This window comes from Capsicum annuum, chromosome 6 (assembly GCF_002878395.1).
Source record: "Capsicum annuum cultivar UCD-10X-F1 chromosome 6, UCD10Xv1.1, whole genome shotgun sequence".
Classification (NCBI taxonomy): Eukaryota; Viridiplantae; Streptophyta; class Magnoliopsida; order Solanales; family Solanaceae; genus Capsicum; species Capsicum annuum.
In genome coordinates, this window is record NC_061116.1 from 178,510,004 (window position 1) to 178,531,095 (window position 21,092).

The 21,092-nt window shown below is 34.2% G+C and overlaps 1 pseudogene; it reads left to right on the plus strand.

The window, feature by feature from the left end:
• Positions 1-9,044: 9,044 nt before the first annotated feature.
• On the plus strand, positions 9,045-10,653 carry LOC107874060 (annotated as a pseudogene).
• The last annotated feature ends 10,439 nt before the right edge of the window (positions 10,654-21,092 follow it).

Consider the following 21,092-nt stretch of genomic DNA (forward strand, 5'->3'; position numbering starts at 1 on the left):
CTCCCGCCCCTCGCCCCTCTCTTTTTCCCCTTCCACCCCCCACCCCTACCACGAAAATGCCTCCTCCTTTTTTTTCCCATTAACACCACCAGAGAACAACCATAAAGACATCAATTTAAGGTTTTTCCTCCATTAAAATATTATTTCAACCTTTAATTCTAACTCCCTCAACATTTTTAATGGTCAAAATTCAATTCAGTTCTGTGTTTTTTGCGTTGAAAGATTGATAGTGTCCACTATTTAGGTGATTGCTGAATTGGGTGTGGATTAGTTTTGGCTAATTGTGATTGATTGATGAGGAATGAGCGAAAAGGATGTGAGATTTTGTGCCCTAAGAAGAGAGAAATATGGAATTCGGGTCATGATTTGGGTTCTTCCATATTGAATTTGATAACCCATTTTTCGTTAGAGGAATGTTCTAGAAGGTTCAAGAAAAAGTGTAAGGAAGAAGATGATGATGATGGTGGGTTTGTAAAATTTAAGAGGTGGGCCCCACCCTTTTTTTTAACGTTTGTTTTTGGCTATTTACGCACTGACTTATTAAAAATTTGTCACGTCAGCAGTTAAGGTGATAAAAAATTCACTTGAAAGTTATTAAGGGGGTATATAATTACCCGTATATTTTAAGGTCTAAAGTAAGTTTTGACGACAAGTTCAAGGATGATATGATGTATTTCTCAAATAAAATTTATAGTTCATTTATTACTCTTTAACCCATTTATATCTTATATAACTATTACTCTCACCAACATAAAATTTATTGTTACTTCAAATCAAACACCTTCCAAGAAGATAAGATGAAAAAGAAATCGATAATAATTGAGATAAAGACTTCGATAAGTAAGAATTCATAGGTAAATCAATTTCAAATTAATATCATTTCTATTGTTTAATTTGTGAAGAAGTATTTTTGATAGCTTATTGTAATATTTGATAATAATTTTGTTGCTATTGTTGACTTGCAGAAGACTGAAGAGAAGAAAATGATAGATAATTATAAAAGTAGGAGTTTTGTTGGTATAGTTGGCAAATCAAAGCTTAAGTTTTTCAAGTTATGTGTTTGATATTATTGTTCTTCATTTTAATGTTGTTTTATTTCATGATTTTTTCGATATTTAATTCAATCATATGCAATTTATGATTGTCTGATTTCTGTATTTAAAAAATACCACATTAGATATTTACTTTATTAGGAGGATTACAAAATAAATTTATAGGCATTTAGATATTTTAATTTATTTATTCTGTTTTAATTTTACTTGCAAACTTACATTTATTTATAATATTTTAGTGATTTTGGGGTTATTTAGTTTCATAATATATAGAAAGAAAGTAAAAAACACAAAATAAATCATACCTAAAACGGTAACTTTTTAAGATCTTAGAATATAATTAAACACGATGTACGTAGATTACATAGTTATCTTTCTTATATATATAGTATGAATTTTTTTATTTTACTTTTGTCTTTTAGATTCATATTCAAGAAATTTTCTTACCTTATTGAATTCCTTATAACTCTTGGGATAAAGTCAATAATTTTTTTGAAATTGAATTAAAAATTATAATATGAGACAACTGTATTTGATAGAGGTGAAAGTATTTTAACATGAATTTTAAAAAATAATCATTTAATAGATTAGACTATATTGGAGTTTTTTTCTAATCTATATTTCATTTTATCGTTCCTGTTACGCATGAGAAAATTATCAATTTTAATTTGATGGTGTACAAAAATTATTAATTATAAAACATAAGTAAATAAATACTTAACCAATATCTTTATTTATATTTTTCAGTAATAAAAATCATAATTTAAATAAATAGCCAGTTTCTCTATTTATATTTTATTCTAATATAAAATAATAATTTAAAATAAAATATAATCGATAAATCTAAACAACAAAAAAATCACGGGCAGTAAAATATAAGTTAAGAAATAAATTAAATTTCTGAAAGTATTTTTTTTTATATACAACGAGTAAACACTTATATTTTCATGAATTTATGATTTTACTTTTTCATTTAACATTAATATTCAAGAAATGTTCTATACATCATGAAATTCCTTTTAATTCTTAGAAAATTTAATACTTTTTTTGAATTTGAGTAACAAAATTAAAATTACATATGAGATAAATTTATATTTTGATAGATATGAAAATGGAGGCAAATTCTTAAAAAATAAGTTATTTTGGAGTCTTCTTCTAATCTCCATTTCATTTATTTTGCTATGCATAATAAAATTTAAATATTCTAATTTTTATATTTTGAGATAAGAAATAAGGAAATTCAATGGTTTACACGTGTAATATAAAAAAATAATTTAAAAATATACACTAGGATTTTTTTTTTGGGGGTGGGGTTGTAGATTTAAATTATGAATAATATTATAAAGAAAAAATAAAGTATAATTTTGATTTACAACTAATGATCATTATATTTTTTTTATATAGATTTGATTATAGGTAGGGAAATTGATTGGGTGGGGGGAGGATGGGGTAGGGGGGAGGTAGAAGTTTTTTTAGTTTTTCAGAAAAATTGAGGGCGGGGTGGGGTGGGGGATGGATATGAACGTGGAGGTTTGGGGTAGCGGTAGGGGTGTAGTTTTTTTTTTTTTTTTCCCACATTTCATTGAGAAATAATATGATAGTTTGAACTTTTTTTTAAAGGTAATATAATTTGATATATTTGAATAAGATATTCTAATATGAAATGATTAGAAATAATATTTTAATATTATTTGTACATCGCATAGGTATGTATCATATATTAATAAAAATTCAGCTTCATATCATAATTTTAAATCATATATAATCTTGCATAGCCAAATGGGCCCTCGGTAGACAACTGAGTCAACTCCATTAACATAAACCAAAATATTCTCCTATATTAGAAGTGGGAGTGGAGCTGCTGAAGCAGACTCCACTCCGTCGGCATCCCTGCTTGTCAGCTATCTGCTTGCTTCATGATTTTACTATATCATTCTTAATTCATTATTATATGACATTTGAATATTAAAAAATTAATGATATTAAAAAAAGAGTAAAATAGACATTTATGACATGTCTGCTTTAGCTGCTTCAACCGTGATTTTAATATATCACCCCTAATTTATTATTATAAGTCATTTAAGTATTAGAAAATTAATAGTATTTAATAAAAAAGATAAAATAGATGTAAAATAATATATTACCTCATGATGTTTTGAATTAATTTGACATCTTATATGAAGTCTACTTAAAATTTTTTCATAAGTATTTTTATAGCATCAATACCAATTAGTTATTATGAGTCATTTAAAACATGCCTACTTTGCTAATTTAATCGTGGTATTTGGTTGAAATAAAAATTATATCAGTATTCCTTAAATTAAAATGGAATAAAAAGTATTATAAATCACAATAATTAAAAACTTAAATTATTTTAAAAATATAATTGGCTATCAATGCCACAAAAATTTAAATAGGGAGAGTATTATAAATTAGCTAACAACTTAAAATAGTACATTACAATGTCAAAAAAGGTATCTTCTTCTTCTTCGGCTGAGGCGAGGATATCTCCCTCTCTTTAAGGAGATTCAAGCCCACTATAGCAAATGTTTCACCGGTCCAACAGTAATCTTCTTGACTTGTCCCCTCCAGGATACAACAACCTTTCTTACAAAGAATAACTAAACAACTCTGGACAAGAGTTGAGTTCAAAGCTCCACAAAATAGAACACCTCCCTTTAACTATTAAACTCTCCCTTATTACTAACTTTTGTGAACTCTCTATATTATCTTTTGTATGTATGTACCAAAATCATGCAAGACCACCTCTATCTATAGGTGAAGAAATCTTTCATGCAATGAATAGGAAGATAAATGTGGTAGATGAATGACATAGAAGTTACAAAAGTTACAAAGGTTACAAAAATAAATTGATAGAATAATGGTGAATGTTATAAGAGTTACATGAAATTTATGTCCATATTCTTCCACCACTATCTATGATGTTTAAAGACACAAATGAATGGGAGTTTAGGTTGTAATGAGCAATCATACAAAATGTGGGAGTGCTGCCATATTAATGCATCAAAGTTGAGATGATGACATCAATTGTCAATAGAAGAGTAACTTTACTTAAAAATTAATGGAGTAATGGCATTTTGTCAAGTCACTTACTCCAAAATGGAGTTGTATTCTAAACCGTGTCCCATGCATATAATGACTACTAATTATTATAGAAATGTTACAAACGGATGAACCAATCAAACCATTAAAATTGATATTAAAATGCTAAAGTATCATCAATCCCCCATTCATTTTAATATTAATAAGAGAGTCCACTAGTTGAATGAAGACTACCATGCATAATGAAGGTGTGCTCTGCATTGAACCTTCACTTAGTAAAATAGTATTTTTTACTCCAGAGTCGTAGTGGTCTCAGACTTGAACTATGACTGCTTAGGGGAAATAAAAAGTTACTGCTTACACATAATAGTCAAGGTGTTGACATGAGCTTTATAGCCAACACATTCCGACCTTGTGCTATCCCGGTTTTATTGAGTGTCTTTTGAGAATGAGACTAATTCTCATAGGAAGCGGCCTACCTCCACACTCACATAGGTAAAATCCGTCGAGAGTGCTCTTGTAATTTAGCACCCCACTCATAAGAGCTATAGATTTTTATTAAGAGTTTTATAAACTTAACCTCACAATTATTACAGAAAAATGTACTTACACCATAGGGAGGGATAAAAAAATAGTGCATTTTTCACAACAAGTCATCATGTGATTCGTTTTTCCCATTGAACCTAGTTATAGAATCTCTAGTCCCCAGGTTGGGTTTCCTCACATATGACTCAAGATTCAATAGGCTTCAATCTCATTCTCTCGATGTGCTCCAAACCTTTTCTCTTGCTAAGGCCTTAGTCAACGGATCTACAAGATTATCACAAGATTTGACATGATCAATATTAATGGTACCATTTGTCAAATATGATCTCCCATTACTATGTTTTCTCCGTATAGGTCTGGATTTACCGTTGTAATAACGATGTTGAACTCTACCAATTACAGCGATGCTATCACAATGAATTAAAATAGGAGAAATTGATTTTTCAAAATAAGGTATTTAAAATAACAAACCTCTCAACCAATTTGCTTCCTTACTAGCTAAAGCTAAATCAATTAGTTCAACCTCCATGGTAGAGTTAGAAATAATAATTTTATTTTTTAGACTTCCAACAAATTGCACCACCATCCAAAGTAAAAACATAACCAGAAGTGGACAAGGAATCACCTGACAAAGTGTTCCAATTCACATCACAAAAGCCTTCAAGTACAACAGGATATTTTTTATAGAACAAATCACAATTTTTCGTTTCAATTAAATATCTCATTACTCTCGTTACAGCATGCCAATGTTCATTACCTGACTTGCTAAAAAATCTGCTAAGTACTCTTACTGCATGTGCAATATCAGGCATAGTGCAATCAGTCACATATCTCGAACTTCCAATTTTGCTAGCATTTTCCTTTTAATTTATAACATCATTTTCACTTTCAACAGGAAACAAGTGAACACTAGAATCGAAAGGAGTAACAACATGCTTGCAATCAAGGAAATTATATTTTTTCAATATTTTCTCAACATAATGTGACTGGTCAAGAAAAACTCCATCAGATGTTCTAGTAATTTTTATTCCTAGAATAAAATTTGTCTCACTAAGATCTTTTATATCAAAATGGCTTCTAAGAATATTTTTATTTTTATCAATAATATTCATGTTCTATTCAAATATCAATAAATCATCAACATATAGGCAAATAATAACATGCGAATTATTCCAAGACTTATGATATATGCACTTATCACACTCATTTGTTTTGAACCCATTATCAATCATGGAGGAATCAAACTTTTAATGCCATTTCTTTGGTGTTTGTTTAAACCATATAGGGATTTATTAAGTTTACACACTTTACTTTCTTGGCCAGCCTCAATAAAATACTCGGGTTGTTCCATGTAAATCTCCTCATTTATGTCTATTTTAAAAAATAGTTTTTACATCTATCTGATGAATTTGTAAATAAAAAATTGCTACAATAGCAACTAAGAGTCTAATGGATGTAATTATAGTTACCGGTGAAAAAGTATCAAAATATTCTAGGCCTTCTAGTTGTTTAAAGCCTTTAGCCACTAGCCTAGCTTTGTATTTATCAACAAATCCATCCGGTTTTAACTTTTTATGTAAGATTCATTTACATCTAATTGTTTTACAACCCGGCGGTAAATCAACTAACTTCCAAGTTTTATTAGAAATTAGTGATTCAATTTCATCATTTACAGCCTCTTTTTAGAAAATAGCATCATGTGAAGACAAAGCTTCTTTTAAAGTGATAGGGTCATCTCCAACGTTAAAAACATAATAATCGGGACCAAAATCTTTTCTACTCTAGCTCGTTTACTTCTTCTTAACTCAAAATCATTATTTTATTTATTTTTTAGAGTAAAAGTAGAAGAACTAGGTAGTGACAAAATATTTTTTTCACCCCACTATTTTTAGAATCAAAAGAAAATTTATTTTCATGAAAAACAGCATCACCTGATTCTATTATCACACTATCTTAAAGATTAAAAAATCTACAGGCTGTACTGTTTGAAACATAACCAAGAAAAGCACAAGTAGTAACCTTTTTACCCAACTTAGAGATTTTAGGGTCCTAGGCTAAGCAACTCCAAACTCTTAGATATCCCAAATTTGACTTATGACCTTTCCATAACTCAAAAGGCATTAATTTGGTCTTTTTACGAGGCACACAATTCAACACATAACAAACAGTCAAAAGAACTTCACTCCAAAAGCTTAAAGGTGCACAAGACTCAATTAACATGTCATTAGTTAACTCAACCAAAGTTTTATTCTTTTTTCTGCTACACCATTAGTGTAGGACAATAATGAGGAGTAGTTTCATGAATTATACCCAATGATCTAACAAAAGAATTGAATTTATGTGACTTATATTCAAGGACTCTATCACTTCTTATTCTTTTTATTTTTCTATTAAACTGATTTTCAACTTTATGGAGAAAAATTTTAAAATTCTCAAATGTATCACTTTTATTTTTCATTAAGTAAACATATGTAAACTTAGAAAAATCATCAATAAAAGTGATAAAATATCTATTTCCTTCATAAGTTAAAATTCCACCAACTTCACAAATATCAGTATGAACTAATTTTAATAAATCAGGTTTTCTTTCAACTTGAAAGTGAGGCCTTTTTTTGATTTTGGCTTTAATACAAGCCTCACATTTTTCAAAAAAATTTTTGATCACTGAAATTAATCCTAAACTACTCATCATTTCCTCATAACGATTATTTATATGGCACAAACGAGCATGCCAAAAATTAGTAGAAGAAAGCATGTAAAAAGAAGTAGATGTTTTATTAATTTCAACATTCAACTTGAACATACCATCACATGCATACACCTTTCCCACAAAAATATTATTTTTCACAATTACATATTGATCAGATTTAATAATTTGTTTGAAGCCTGCTTTATTAAGAAGAAAACTAGACATCAAATTCTTTCTCATAGAAGGAGTATAAAGTACATCTTTTAAGATTAATACCCTTCTAAAAGTAAACCTCAACTCGACATCTCCCATTCTAAGTACTTGAGTTGTGTGTGAATCTCTAAGCATGATGGTTTTGGGCTCTTCAAAATTTATATATTTTTTAAACCAGTCTTTGTCATAACAGATATAACGGTTTGCACCAGAGTCAGAACATTCTCCACCATGTTAATGTCTGTTATCACTGCCACGAATGGTTCTTCGGTAATGTTTTCCTAAGGTTTAGTCCCACGTTTCTGAAATCTGCAAAATCGAGTAATATGTCCTCTCTTTCTACAAACAAAGCATGGTCTTTTTTCTTGTACATGTTGATTTTTTATTTGGTTATTTTCACCATTATTACTAGTGAAGAAAATAACAAAGATTATTTTCTTCTTGTTCGGCTGAGGCGCGGATATCTCGCTCTCTTTAAGGAGATTCAAACTCACTGCAGCAAATATTTCACCGGTCCAACAGTAATTTTCTTGACTTGTCCCCTCTAGGATACAACAACCTTTCTTACAAAGAATAACTCAACAACTCTGGACAAGAGTTGAGTTCAAAGCTTCACAAAATAGAACACCTCCCTTCAACTAATAAACTCTCATTTTTTACTAACTTTTGTGAACTCTCTATATTATCTTTTGTATGTATGTACCAAAATAATGCAAGACCACCTCTATTTATAGGTGAAGAAATCTTCCATGCAATGAATAGGAAGATAAATGTGGTAGATGAGTGGCATTGAAGTTACAACAGTTACAAAAATAAATTGGTAGAATAATGGTGGATGTTATAAGAGTTACATGAAACTTATGTTCATATTCTTCCATCATTAACTATGGTATTTAACGACACAAATGAATGGAAGTTTAGGTTGTAATGGATAGTCATGCAAAACGTGGGAGTGCTGCCATATTAATGCATTAAAGTTGAGATGATGGCATGAATTGCCATTAGTAAAGAAAGAGTAACTCTACTTAAAAATGAATGGAGTAATGGCATTTTGTCAAGTCACTTACTCCAAAATGGAGTTATATTCTAAACCACGTCCCATGCATATAATGACTACTAATTATTATAGAAATGTTACAAACGGATGAACCAATCAAAGCATTAAAATTGATATTAATATGCTAAAATATCATCATCAAGTGTAGGAGAGAAAAGATACTTCTAAATTAGCTCAAGGTATTGGGAAGAACAGTCCTTAAATTAAAATTTAGTCTCATTCAATACATTGTTTGACTACTTCTTTTAACTTAATACATGAATTACTTATACAGTATATGATATCTTATTTTATCCTGATAAAAAATAGAGGAATAACTTATCCAAAAGGTTTAAAAATTCATGGATAAGACCCAAGGCTTGTGAAGCTACAGAGTGTCTATAAAAGAAGTGGGGACAAGTGCACGGAAATACAAGAGAGAGACATTCCCAAATAACTTTGTGCGAGAGTCCAGTCAATACAAAACTAACGTGGAATTCAATGCACACCCTCTAGTACCGGGACCATCAGGAAGCTTCCAACTAATACATTCACTGTACTAGTGATGATAGGATTTAAGAGTTAAAGACTGGTGGACACGCGCGAGAGATGAAGAGTTATTCGTTATACCATTGCAATTGGTCTTGTGCAAGAACAACATGCATCATTTGATGACAACCCCACTCACAATGAAAAGTCTTTTTCACCCTGCCTCTGTAAAAAGGCGGAAGAAAGAGCAGGATTGCTATTTAAAGAATGGAAGTGCAGTGCTTGAGGAGATTCTTGCATTATGTGACGGAAATTGCCTAATTCCCATCTGTCACTTCACTGCCACAGAGATACAAAGGGCAATCAAGCACTCTGAAAAGAAAATAGAGCTCGATGAAGGCTATATGGTTACAGGGTCCCTAGACAACCGCCTCATTTTAGTTAGGTTCTGTAGTCAGTTTTATAGCGTGCACCGAGATATAGCAGTTACTGCTCAGACGAGCCATCTTAAAAATGTACTGAGACTTGTCGGTTGCTGTCTAGAATTTGAAGAGCCTGTTATGGTGTATGAATATGTTAAAGGTGTAGCTCTTAGCGATCTACTTTTTGGAGAGGGTAATCATGATGATCAAAATAGAAATCATTATTATCTTGGGGAAGTAGATTACGGATTGCTAATGAGGTCGCTTCTGCAGTGGTTTTTCTCCACACCGAATTTACTACACCCATCATCCACAGAGATATACAGCCTCACGAAGTGATAATAGATCAGAATAGCAGCGTTGCAAAAATAGTGGACTTCTCTCTGTCCATATCATTGCCTCCCGGAGAGTTGGAGTTGCAAGATCAACCTATATGGGGAACATTTTGGTATGCAGATCCAGAATATGCTGCCTTGGGTATTGTTACTCAAAAATTTGATGTCTACAGCTTCGGGGTTGTTCTCTTTCAGCTTTTAACTGGAAAGAAAGTGTCCAATAGTATGTATTCCAATATTGAAGAGGGTAATGCTGTGGATAGAGGCGATCATGTGATTCCGGTAGAGACAATTGATTTTAAAGAAGGCGTTGAACCCAATACCGAAGAGGGTAATGCTATGGGTAGAGTGAATTCTGCAATTTCAGAAGAGGCAATATATTCTGAAACAAAGGGACTCAACCCCGTCCGTTATTTTATTGAAAAGAATAATGTAATGGATATAGCAGATCCTACCCTTTTAGAGGAGCATGGAATTTCGATTCAACAATAATTGGAAGATTGCTGGGATCTGGTTAAGAAATGCACAAAGTCAAAGAGAGAAGAGACACCATACATGATCGAAGTTGCAAAGGAATTACGCCGAATTTACAACTGCTTCCGTGCCGTCAATCTTGACAAGAATTAGCTACACAAGATGGGAAAAAGAAGAATCAAGCGCATTTTGTTCACCTAAAGTTAATTTTGATACTCCCTGTATAATAAAAATATCATAACCCCTTTTCATTTTTGATAATATTTTAATTTCAACTTTACACATGATATATTTATGATCATAAGATTAAAAGATATTTTGGTACATTTGACACAACTTTAATTTAAGGCCACAAGATTTAAAAATTTCTTTACGAGAAAAGACATCTTTTCCCCCTGAACTTATCCTCCAAACTTACTTTAGCAATTAAACTTAACTTTCGTTTATTTACCCCTTAATATCTTTAAAGTGAATTATTTTCACCCCTCAAGACCGAATACCACTCTCACAACGGAGAGTGTGTTACATTCGCCTACACATCAACGCCACGTCGGAGCCACGCCATTGCCACGTAAGAAGTTCAATTTTTCTAAAAAAAATATTAATCCTCCACACTTTATTTTAATATTTCTTTTAAATAAAAAATATATATTTACTATATATATATATATATATATTAAATAAAAAAGATGCTCCCACCCCCATTTTCTTTCTTCTTTACTCCCCCACCTACCCCGTCCACCCCGTCCCTACCCTACAACACAACCCCCTTCTCTTTTCTATCTTCTTTAAACCACCCCACCTCTCTCCTCACCTCCATTTTCTATCTTCTTCAAACTTAAAGCATATTAGCAATTCAAGAAACAATCAATTCAAGAAACAACAATTATTCCTTCATCAAACCACCAATTCAAGAAACTCAAATTTCAGGCACAACTTTACAACATCATAAAAAAACTCCAATAATCAATTTAGACATCAATTATGAATTCAACGAAATCATTTTTTCTTTATTTTCAAGCTTTTTTCAAGCTTCAACAATGACAGATACAAAATTAAACTAGCAAAATTCATACCAATCAAACTCAAAATTCAAGTACAACTTCACATCATCATCAGAAAACCCTAATAATCAATCTGAACATCAACTACAAATTCGACAAACTTATTTAGAAATAATCGATCTCTGCACAAATCCCAAGAAAACCTTTTTTTTTTTTGGAAATAATCAATCAGCTATGACTCTTGGTTCAGGAGGAGGATCCAATTTTGTGGTCCCTCAGAATTTCAGATTACTTAAGGAACTCGAACGTGGTGAAAAGGGTATTGGAGATAGTACGGTGAGCTATGGGATGGATGGTGGAGATGATATCTACATGCGTTCCTGGACTGACACCATTATTGGTCCACACAATTATGTTCATGAAGGGCGTATTTATCAGTTGAAGCTATTCTGCGACAAAGATTAGCCAGAGAAGCCACCAAGTGTTCGATTCCATTCTCGAATTAACATGACATGTGTCAACCATGAGACTGGAGTGGTGGAACCAAAAAAGTTTATTGTACTTGCAAATTGGCAGAGAGAGTACACCATGGAAGAAAATGGGGATCGGAAATTAATGGTTGAAGAAAATGGGTGAGGTTATTAATGGATGAATTGATGGTTGAAGAAAATGGGTAAGGTTGTTAATGGAGAAATTAATGGTTGAAGAACATGGATGAGGTTATTGATGGAGGAATTGATAGTTTAAAGAAAATTGGTATTGTTGTTCTTGATTAATTGAAGAAAAAAAGAGTGTGGGGGTGTGGGTTGGCGTGGGGGGAGGGGCATTGAAGAAGAAGGTTGTCTTTTTTTTTTTATTTAATATATATTAAAATAAAAAGTAGGACCATATCAATTTTTAAATAAAAGCGCGCCTTTTTTTTTTTTTTAATTTCATGTCAGAATTAAGGGTGTATATAATCACTTTAAAGATGTTAAGGGGGTAAATAAACGAAAGTTTAGTTTAAGTGCTAAAGTGAGTTGAGCGGACAATTTCGGAGGAAAAAGATGTCTTTTCTTTTCTTAAACTTTGTGCCAAGTCAAAGTAGGTCATTCTTTTTGAAACAGAGGGAGTAATAAGTTTGACTTTATTTGAAGTAGTTTCAGTTAGTTTGAATGGACACATTATGTTGGATAATAAAAGAGTTCCATAATGAAATTGCAGATAATAAGAGGGCTTATAACTAAGGACATACAAACACCTCATAAGTCATAAGTTGGAAAATTCTTAATTTATGTCTTTTCTAACTCAAAGACTTATTTTCTTATTTTGACTTAAAAATAAATTCTTAAAAACACTTCCTTTTAAATCTTATTCAAATACTATAAAAATATTTAAAAGCTATTTTGACATAAAAGTATTTGAAACAAGTCAATCCAAACAGACAAAGGGCAGCCCAATCTACTAAAGCTCTCGCGATGCGCAGTTTTACGAAAATACCTGATCATAATAATCTATTATATGAAACCTTACCTTTTATTTTCGGAAGAGGCTATTTCCATGGCTAATCCAAACTTGAGGAAAAGAAAAACTATAAGGGATCTTTTGATAGCGTGTATAAGAATAATGCAAAATATGGTGTATTAGTAATGCTTGTATTAACAATGCTTGTGTTAGCTACGCTTGCATTTGTTATACTTGTATTTTTCTTGTGCAGTGTTTGGTTCGATGTATTGAAAATAACATGAATAACATAATTTCTAGTTTTTTTTACATAATACCCTCAATATATAAATTAGAGAGGACGGGAAATTTTTTTTGAGGGATAATAGTGTCTTTAAGCACGTTAATTAGATCCATTGCATTACTAATGGCATGGATTTTGAGTTATTAGTAATACACACCTCAGTACACAATAGAGTGTATAACTGATGCAAACATTAATTATACATAGGATTAAAAGATACAACAAACAAAATACTACTAATACACATTAAATTAATGTTTTCATTAACTTTCCAATACACTCTACCAAACGACCCGTAAAAGAGGAAGAGCATGACACACACACAAGAGAGAATGACGGGTCTTTAATTACTTGGATAATGGGCCTACATTAGGCGATTTGTCAATCACAAAAATGTTTCACACCATACAATTAGAGTAAAGTTTTTCAATCAAACACCATTTGCTGTCACTTTATGTGGAATTCAATGTACGGGACAAAGTACAAAGACCAACATGAACTAGGAAGCTCACAACTTTCTTTTTTTGGTAAAATAGAAATGCATTAAATAAAAGGAGGTAGTTTTTTATATAGAAAGGTCTAATCAGGCACAAAAACATAACAGTTGGGATAAGCATTTCCATTATTGTATACAGAGCGGGAGAATGATTTTCCCTTAAAGTTTTCCCAAAAAGACTACTCCTACACTAACAGGTGGAGTTATGAAAATATGTAAACTGTCAAAAAATTTCTGCTCAGAGCCTTGCTTTGCCATTAAGTTCGCTACCCTATTCTATTCCCAGTAGGTATGGTAGATCGGAAGATTTCCCAAGCTCCTTAGTAGAGACCTGCATTCATAGACAACTGAATCATAAAGTAAGTTGCCATAGTGTAGCATATTTATAATTTCCTGTGAATCAGTGCAAACTTCTAAAGGTTTGAGAATTTGTTTAAAGCCAAGTTTGAGGCCCTTCTTCAAGGCCAAGAGCTCCGTAAGATTATTAGTGAAATGGGTAAAGCTTTTGCTAAAATATAAAACCCAAGCTCCTCTATAGTCCCTAATGACCCCCCTCCTAATCCCACTCTTTCCTGGTTGCCAAGGAAAGACCTATCAGTATTTAGCTTAAAAGGTTGAAGGTGGGGGCGGGTAACCATTTGATGGTGATATTGGTTTAGGGAGGATCCTCATTGGTATTGCCTAAGTGATGGTATTCCACAGCTTCAGCCTGAGGATATTGAAGCAAGAATGAGAGTTAGCATTTTGGAAGTTGTGGAATTTTTTATTTTTCAAAGGTGCCATAAGCAGAAGGGTAGGAGGGTACTCCAAGGAGTGTTGTTGTCAAAGTAATCTCTGCTCATGATTTTCCATGTTTTGGACCAATTGTTGGTGTCAAACATGGAAAGATGGAGATGAATACTCCCTTTGTATTTTTGAATTAGTTTTTGCCAAAAGGTCTTGGCTAAGTTGCATTCAAAAAAGATGTGATGCTGGTCTTCTTGGGCATAATTGCAGTAGTGAAAAAGAGGTAATATTCAAGCCCCCTTTTGAGGAGGGTGGATCTAGTGGAAAGGTTGTTGTGGTGCATGAGCCACACAAAGGTCTTGATCTTATTGGGGACTCTAAGATGCCAAATCCAGCTGGAAGAGATGTGGGCTCTCTGGGGATCCCCCTTTAGGCTGGTAATATATTGGTAGGAACTTTTGTAGAAAAAGGTGCTATCACCTCTAAGTCTCCAAAGAGGAGTATCCTGACTGAGGTGGGTGCTCTAAGAAAAGTATTCTAGATATTGAAGATAATATTGGGGGGGGGGGGGATATTAAAAGATAGGGGAGTGAAGTCCCATCTTCTACCCTTCCAAATATTCTTGACCATGATAGGATTAGAGGAGTTGGTACTAAGCCCTTAGACAATAAAAGAAAGGGGGGGGGGGGGGAATGGGAGCATTCCAGGGATCCATCTATCTTCCCAAGCTTTAACTTTTGTTCCATCCTTAATGGCCCAAAATAAAGAATCTTTACAGAGGTTCCAACAATTGTTGATGTTATTCCAGGTCCTAGAGCCTTTGTTGATACCCTTTCTTCCTAACCCATATTTGGAAATAAGAGTGTTGACCTACAGGGATGTAGGGGTTGGAGTATATTCTCCAACCCAGGCTGTAAATGAGGGCTTCATTCTTGATGACAACCATTTGCATGCCAAGCCCACCATCCCTTTTAGGAAGAGTGATGGTGTCCCACCTAAGAAGGTGTATTTTCTTTTTTGCATTAGCGGTATCGCAGTTGAAATTCCTTTGGGTTCTGTCAATCAGCTTATGTAGGTTGCTAGGAAGGTGGATATATTGCATAACATGGTTGGAAATACTAGGTAAGGAAGACTTAGCTAAAGTTACCCTACCAGCCATATTAAGGAATTAGTTTTCCACCCAGCTAATTTATTTTTCAAATTATCAATAATGAATTGGAAGTCCCCCCTCTCAGGTTTTTTGTGGAAGATGGGGAATCCCAGGTATTTGCCAAAGTGGTTAGAATAATGGATGCCTAGGAGAGAAGAGATATTTCCTGGTCTTCCAGCTTATAATTTTTGGAGAAGATAACTTTGGATTTATCAAAGTTGATTCTTTGCCCAGAGTGGGAACTAAAACTATGGAGGATCCTATTAATGGTATGGCAATTTTTAGGATCAACTTTTGCAAAAAGGGTGAGGTCATCTGCAAAGAAGAGGTGGAAGATAAGAGGACCTTTCCTAGAAATGGTTATGGGTGTCCAATGGAGGGTATTAATCTCAGAGTTGATCCTCCTGGATAAAAGTTTCATGCAAAGGATAAAGAGATAGGGTGACAAAGAATCTCCTTGCCTAATGCCACTAGAGGGTTTAAAGGGGATGGTATTCCCTCCATTAACAAGGATAGATATGGAAGAAGTAAAGATACAAGATAGGATGAGATTTATGAGATTTTGGGGAAAGTTGAAGAAGGAAAGAGCCTGTCTAATAAAGGACAATTCAAGCCTATCAAAAGCTTTCTCAAGATCAATTTTGAGAAGCATGTCGGATTTTTTACCCTTAATTTTGGAGAAGTGGCTAACATATTCCCGAACAATGATGGCATTATTAGAGGCCCTTATTTTAGCCATAAAGCTAGCTTAGTTTGGGCCAACGATGTTTGCAAGTAATGGTTTCATCCTAGTGGCTATGATCTTGGTGATGATTTTATACTGGGTACAAAGGCCTATGGGTCTAAAGCTCTTAAGAAAAGTAGAATTCCTACACTTGGAAATAAAACAGAGGTAGGTGGAGTTGACTCTGGGGTCCATAGAGTAAGAAGTGAAGGTCTCCTAACAGAACTTAACTATGGGGGTCCTATAATGTCCCAAAATTTCTGGTACATGAAGGGATGCATGCCATCAGGTCCAGGAGTTTTGTTAGGCTTGAAAGAGAAAACAACCCTTTTGACCTCTTCAAAGAAAGTGATGGCTTTTTAAAGGTCATGATTGAGGGAGCTGATGGATCCCAAGGTGGAGGGGTTGGATTAGGTAGTGAGATACCCTAATATGTATTCAGAGGTATAGAGGTTAGCATAGTAGTTAAAGACAGCAATGGCAATATCTTTTTGCTGGTAGTGCCATATACCATTTCATGTATGAAGGAGTTGATCCTATTCTTTCTCCTCTTATTGAGGGTGGAGGTATGAAAGAACTTGGTATTTGAATCCTCTTCCAGCAGCCATGAGATTATGGATTTTAGCTTTTAGAACTCATTCTCTAAGTTAGAGATATGATTGAATTCTTTCAACAGAGTGTGTTCAAGCCCATGGAGGAAGGGGCTTGTGGGGTAGTATGGTGATTTTTGGATGCCATGCAACCTTGTAAGCAAGTGTTTTTTCTTATTAAAAATATTCCCAAAAATGATCCTGTTCCAATCCTGATATTTTTCTTAAAATTTAAGGTGGCTATAGTGATACAGGGACAGTTTAAGAAGGAATCTTTGATCAAATTGAGGAATTCATGATGGATAAGCCACATAGATTCAACCCTAAAGGGTTTAATCTGGTTGGTAAGAGTGGATCCTAAGTTAAGAAGGAACGGGTAATGGTCAGAGCAAGTTCTAGGAAGGTGGGTGATTGAGGCCTCAGGATATAAGTGAATCCAAAGATCATTAGCTAGGCATCTATCAAGTCTTTCTAGAATTAGACCCTGTCTATTCCTATACCTCATGTTTGACCAGGTGTATTTACTACCTCTAAAGCCTAAGTCAATAAGCTTGCAATGATTTATAAAATTCATAAAAAGGTTAGAGCTATTTAGGTTAATCCTGGAACCTCCAAACTTTTCAAAGGCTCTAAGGACTTCATTGAAGTCCACTTCAACTAACCAGTTCTTACCCTCAATGAAAATGTAGTTATCAGAGAGAGAGGAGAATTGTTCCCAATGATCAATCCTAGAATGAAAATTAGTACTAGCATAAATAATACTAAAAAACCAAGAAGAAGGAGACACTGACCTTGTCTTTGGCATGAATAGCTTGGGAGGAAATAGAGATAGAGGTGATGGATTTGGAGTCATCCCTCCACATAATGATAAGGCCCCCTGTGTTACCATTAGCCTCAGACTGGATGTGGTTTTGAAAGCCTAGCTTCTCACAAAGATCTTGGTGGTCAGTCATCTTGGTTTCCAGCAGAGCAAGAATACACGGTTGGTGGATACTAACCATAGCTTTATAATGATTTCTAAATTCAACATTCTAAGCCCCCTATCATTCCACATAATGCAGTTTTTCATCTTCAATTGAAGAGGATGGGGTGGTTCTGTTGAAGTCACCTTGCCCTTCCCCTTGGGGTTGGGGTTGGTGTGAAGGAGGAGGCTTTTTTTTTCTTGCTGAGGGGGCGCTAGCATGACCTTGACAATCTTTTCTTTCGTAGGCTTTATTGTATTTGCTCTTAGACCTAGACCTGCTAACCCTAAGGAAATCGGGATGATCACAATCTCCTGAACTGGCTCTGTGAATTCTAGATTTAGAGGCTCTTCTAAGTTGATAATTTCTGATCTTAGGACTTTGAGTTGGGATAGGAACTCCTCCATATCCCTGTTGCTTGCTTTCAGGGTTTTTAGAGCATTCAACCTTTCCATCTTCTCTAAAGTAAGGTGGGGTGAGGTTGTGATCAAGAATAAAGATTTTGTCTGACTGGGAGAGGCTTGGTGTTCCCTTGTGAGAGGCACAAAAGCTGGTCCCAGAAGAATCAGGAGTGGGTTGTGTGGTGGAAAGAAAGAAAGGCTAAGGCTGAGATGGTTCATGATGCTGGCTAGTGATTCTGTCGTCAACTCCTCCTGGTAGGGTGAGTTGATCACCTGAAATAGGGTGGCCATCCAGACATTGGACCCAAACATCTGTAGTCCATGGTTTAGGCTCACCATGGCCAGCTGAGCAAGGTATTGAGGATCCTGAATGAGAATGGTGACTTGTCTCCCTTTTCATTCCAGGTGTAGGGGTACCGTTTGGTTTGATAGGCATATTTTCAACCAAGAAGTTGGTTGGTGGTTTAGGGATAGGGGAGTTGTTATGATGGTAGTTCGGTTAGAGCTTGGGGAGTTCATAATTGCTTTTTTGAGAAAGATCAGTCATGTTCTCCTTAGGGTATATAGAGTGAAGAGAGTTAAGAGAGAGGAGCTGAGAGGTTTTCCCATGGGAAACACCACCAACATTTAATGCTTTGTCTACGCCTTGGATATTCACATCACATAACTGCGGAAAGTGGAACATTTTCCCGCTGTTGGGACTTTAGGCTCATCATTGCCTAAGTCTAGGAGTCTTAGGGGGGCCCCACATTGGGAGTTCTCTTTCATTATAATTTCCATTGGTGTGGAAGATGAATTATTTTTAGGAGGTGGATTTCGAAAAAGGGGGTCAGGTCTCTTAGGACCTATCTGGGACTTTGTTATAGGCCCATAAGTAATATGGGAATTGGGTCTCTAAGCTGTTGAATTTTTGGATTGGCCTCCCTACAATAGAAGGTATATGACCTTGATTTTTTTTGGGCCCAATTCTTGCTCTGTTAGGGGTTTTAGCATAATAAAGTTTTGAGGATTCCCCTTGGGCCGGCCCATTGGGTGAAGGCCCAGATGTAGAGGGCATGGTGGGCTTTCCTGGCGCTGCCTTCGGTAAGGTAGGGTTTAGGAACTTACCTATCACCGCATCAAAGGTTTTGAGCTTGACGATGAGTGATCCCTTAGTGTTTATTTGATGATTTTTTGGTACCATCTTCTTCCTTTTGGAAAACGATACTGTTTGCCAGTCAGGTTAGTGGTCTCCCAGCGATGTTTTATCCTCTGCTATGGGGTGGGTGGCCTTCATTATTGTTGCATCACCACCATTTTTAAATTGCTTTGGCCTGAGCGGGTATGAGCAGATGGCCGTTGTGTGACCTAGGCATCTGCAGTTCTTACATAGGAAGCCCTCTCCCTCATAGAGGAGAGAATGAGTATGCTGGTTGATGGAGATTGAGGATGTTACCATGGTGTCCAGAGGAATTTGGACATAGATTCTGGTGTATCTGCCTCGCAGTGCCGTCGATGTGCATGCGTTAACCTTCATCAATATCCCAATTTTCTTGCCGATCCGTTGAAGGATAGAGGCATCATATAGCTTTGTAGGCAATTGTGGAAGTCTGATCCATATGGAGGTTGAGTCCACTTTTGATTCGCTTAGTACAAAGTTGGGTTTCCACTTTCTTACTGAAATGAAATTGCCAGCTAAGAACCAAGGACCCCCATGGAGAAGTGAAGATTGACTTTCTGGTTTGGAAAGTTTAATAGTAAAAAAACCCATCCCTGGATCTATAAGACACAATGATTCTGAGAGTTTCCACAAATCCTCTAGTTTCTTTTTAAGATATTGTTGGTTAAAATTTGATTTGACTGGCTTGATGACGACAGAGTGGATCCCAGGCGCGTATAGGCGATGTTTGTCCTCCTCTGATAGTAGGATTTTGTTATCAGCAATTTTCAGAGTTTTATCTTTGGTGGATGCTGTAGATCCCGAATAAGTAGTTGGGGTCATGATTTTCCCCACCGCGATTCTCTTGTGTGTGTGTGTGTGGGGGGGGGGCTTTCGCCATGAGAATTTCTCTTGAGGAATTTATTATTGGAGGATTTGGTAGTAGGGGTGGAGTTAAGGTTGTATCCATGGCAGGGTCGGTGCCAATGGTGAAAGAAAGAGTAGAAGAGAGGGAGGTCTTTCTCTCTCTAGTACTCTTATAAAATAAATTTCACTTAAGTTTCTAAAACACTCACAACTTCCTTATTTATTCATTCCACTACTGTTAGAGGGACTAGAGACTTCAAATTAGGACAAGTTAGAAAAGAGTTTAACTTATTTCCACCCTCAGTGGAAACCTTGTTTTACCCAAGTAATTTTAATAGGTAATAAATAATCAGGACATTATTTTTATAGAATCATTTCCTTAATTTCTTGATTTTTTCTCTCTCTATTCCTAAATTTTAAAACTTGGTAATTTTTCTTATACATGTTTTCTACTTAAATTTTTTACTGATTCGAAAAAAATAATTGTTGTGCCTATTTTTATAAATTCTGCTACCATAGTTTTACAATGAATTAAAATCATTCATATAATTTTTTTAAATCTCGATTTAGTTATTGATGGTTGGAATTTGAGAGTTAAATGAGTTAACTTTTCATTATAATTTTATTACAAGTTTGTTAAAAAGTGATATATTGTACCGTCAAAATTAAAATAGTTTACTTTTTATTATAACTTTTATAATCCCAAATGTACGATCAATATTAAAAAATTTGAATCTCAAAAAGTAAAAAGTCTCATAAAAAAGTTGAAAGCTGATGCTACTAATTGATCCAAATTAGATGGTGATTGCTTTGAAAGTTAATGCTACTAATTAATTCAAATTAGATGGTGTTGAATAATAATAAAGTAGAAATTAATGATCAATGAAAATAAGACACGACTGATCCTTCGAAATTTTAATAACAAAGTCTATAAAAAATATTAATAGAGTGAATATAGAATCCAAAATAAAAATAATCGAAACTTATTT